The 3,037-nt window shown below is 35.4% G+C and overlaps 1 long non-coding RNA gene across 9 annotated transcripts; it reads right to left on the bottom strand.

The window, feature by feature from the left end:
• Positions 1-317: 317 nt before the first annotated feature.
• Positions 318-3,037, bottom strand: LOC130961124 (uncharacterized). Of its 9 annotated transcripts, none has more exons than XR_009079368.1 (4): positions 1,748-2,646; positions 1,077-1,205; positions 809-1,008; positions 318-691 (listed from the first exon to the last, which is right to left on the bottom strand). It is a non-coding gene; the product is annotated as an uncharacterized LOC130961124 (long non-coding RNA). The 9 variants fall into 9 exon arrangements; XR_009079370.1 differs by having other exon boundaries at positions 809-996; XR_009079363.1 differs by adding an exon at positions 2,659-3,037 and having other exon boundaries at positions 809-2,114.

The raw sequence follows: 3,037 nt of genomic DNA, 5'->3' as shown, positions 1-3,037 counted from the left end.
TTTTGTAAACCGCTGGCATAACCACCGCAAAATAGGATTAGATTATTTGCGATGGTTTAAAACCGCTGCGATTTGGCAAACAGGTATTCATTTTGAAAGCAGTTTTAAAAAAATGTATATTGTGGAGGTTTATAACCCCCACAATTTTCACAATTATATTAAAAAAAATTTAGCTTCACAAAGCTACTCAATTATACCACTACAAGAGAATCGAATAATAAAACTAAAGTAAAAAATTATTTCGTAATCATATTAGAAGAATTTGTCACTTAGTTGTCTAAATAATGATACACGTTCAAATACTAAACAAAAGCTAATAGCATGAAACCTTTCAACAAAATTACTTTGGTAATCATCATAATTTGAATCATCTACCCAAAACAAATCGAATGACATCTATTTGAAGCATAGGAAGTTAGGAACTGAGGCCAATTTTACAATTATTGCCAAAATAAAAAAATCTAAGTAAATAATGCAAGTTACCAAATAAAATGGAATCAAGGCCTCTATTTTCCATATATTTATACACCAACATCTCATTTTTCTTAATGCAGCAACCAAGCAACCGAACAAGATTTCGGTGTTGCAGCTTGACAATTGATTTGACTTCATTTTGAAATTCTTCAATTCCTTGTCCAGAGTCTTCTGACAATCTTTTCACAGCAATTTCTTGGCCTTCAATTAATCTACACTGATATTATCAGACATCATTTGTTAGTGTATACACATAAAAATGTGTTTACGTTACAATATGAGATTTTACTTCAGGAATGATAGCTGTTATGCATAAAGTATTAAAACAGCTTACCCTATAAACACTATCGAAGCCTCCTTCTCCAAGTTTATTATCTTAAGAGAAATTGTTTGTAGCCATCATTAAGGTATCAAAATCAAACATTGGCAACTCTAGATCATCCATGTTCCTTTCATCACTCAAGTATCTTCTAGAAGGCACCACCTCATTCATTAACCAATCATGATTTCTATGGACAAAACCTGAAATAGCGGCTATTGATATACAATTCAGTACCATACTATACATAAGCATTCATATGAGAGAGATTATTGTACATTACCTCTAGATCTTTGTTTTGCCTTCTTCCATAAGTAACAAATAGCAACCAATCAAAAAACTAAAACAAGTGCACTAAATGTGATGCCAATAGCCTGTACTACTCTATGATTCTTGTTGGAGCTAGTAAATCCTGTGTGTCACCAAATTGATCGGAAAGAACTCCACTTTAAATACTTAATCAATGAGGAAGGAACTTGCAATATCATTATCTTAGCAAAAATGTGCATAACCACTACTATTTAATATTCATGTTATAACAATTATATGTGATTATTTAGGCAATTGTATTATTTTGAAACCAAAGGATTTAATTGAGCAATTAGTAATAATTTCAATATAGTTATTGGATAAAAAACTTAAAACCCCTTCACTGAAAAGTCAATTAAAACCAATTAAAATTTAATATTGAATTAGTGCTCAAATTGACCTTTTGTAAGATTTAATACTTCAAGTTAATCTCCAAAAAATTACTAATGTGATTCAAATGATTATTTTTAATAATTTTTTACTAACGTATTATAATTAAATATAACACATTACAGATGAAACACATAACAAACTTGACCTCACATATTCATAACTTAATGTATCATATTTCCCTTTCTTTTGATTATTTTTGCTACAACTATAACACCTCATGGAGAGATAGATAATAGATGGATAGAGAGATACCTATATCAGTTGCAGCCAATCTGACGACATAGACATCTTGGCCATCCGTACGGTAGACACTCATGTCAAAGAGTTGACCAATTCACATAACACAGCCACTTCTTCCATTTCTGATATCAATGTTTGCATATGCAGTGCATGAACAATTCCTCTTACACAGACTGCCACATTCATCAAGTGTCATACTCTTATTCATAAACACGCTGCTTGTCTTTGGCAGCTTCATGTTCTCAAGATGCAAGAACTTGTCAGTCGAACAATTCAAACATGTGTTTCTCACACACCCATCAGACCCATCTCTTAAGTTCCAAACTTCTTGGTTCTTAGGCCTAAACCCCTGCATACAAGTGCAAACCGGCGAAGTATTCTTGCAACAAGAAAATAAGACCAGTAGAGAAACAACATCAAAATCAGAACGAAAGACAGAACAAATGGCAATCGAGGTTTTTCCTAAGCATCATGTAGCAGATAGCATAAAAGAATACAACAAATCAACCCTTGAACATTCAAGTACTTGCAATACTAATTCAACTGCACATCATTGATAGCATTGTGCTGCTATATCAAAATTCTGGTTTATGTCAATCACTCTTTTGGCTGTTCTATTTTAAAATTTTTATTTCTATCCCATAATAATATAAAATCATCAAATCAGGGGCACTACACAGTTAAGCATTCAAGTTTAATTCAGTAATATGAACAACCAAAATCAATAGGCTAAACCTAAAGGAAATAAAATTTAAGAAAAAAATCTATGAAATAGAGTTAAATTAGGGGAAAAATAGTGGCAAGAAACTCAAATCAAGGGGCGCTTGACCTGCATAACTCAGAACTTAGGAGCTCCAATCACAAGCCCCAATTAGCGAGTGTGTGAAGCAGAAGCAGATACAACGACATTGACAAACATATACCTAGCAACGACGACCAATAGGGACAACAAGGAGGCACCACCGATGACCCGGGGGAAGCAGCAACAGAGACCAACTGGACGGTTGAGATGGAGGCATGAAGCAGAGCAGAGGTAGGAGAATTTGAGAAAAGTTAGGACAAAGACGCAGCCGCCAAGCTCCACGAAGAAGCTGCGAGGTGGATGGTGGGGCTAGGGCTACATGTAATTCTGCTGAAGGAAGAAGATTGGAGAAGGAGATGGGGGCGCATTGGCTCGACGGACGAAGAGAAGCCCCTGCGTGCGACGGACGGCGGCAGTGGCTTGACGGATGGACGGACCAACGAAGAGAGGCTAGGGTTCTCAGACCTTGGTTCTGAGTTTGGAGAAGGGGGGAGAAGCGG

The sequence above is a fragment of the Arachis stenosperma genome, chromosome 1, assembly GCF_014773155.1.
Source record: "Arachis stenosperma cultivar V10309 chromosome 1, arast.V10309.gnm1.PFL2, whole genome shotgun sequence".
Taxonomy (NCBI): Eukaryota; Viridiplantae; Streptophyta; class Magnoliopsida; order Fabales; family Fabaceae; genus Arachis; species Arachis stenosperma.
The sequence above is the reverse complement of the archived record's forward strand: the minus strand, read 5'-3'. Positions and strand labels throughout refer to the sequence as shown.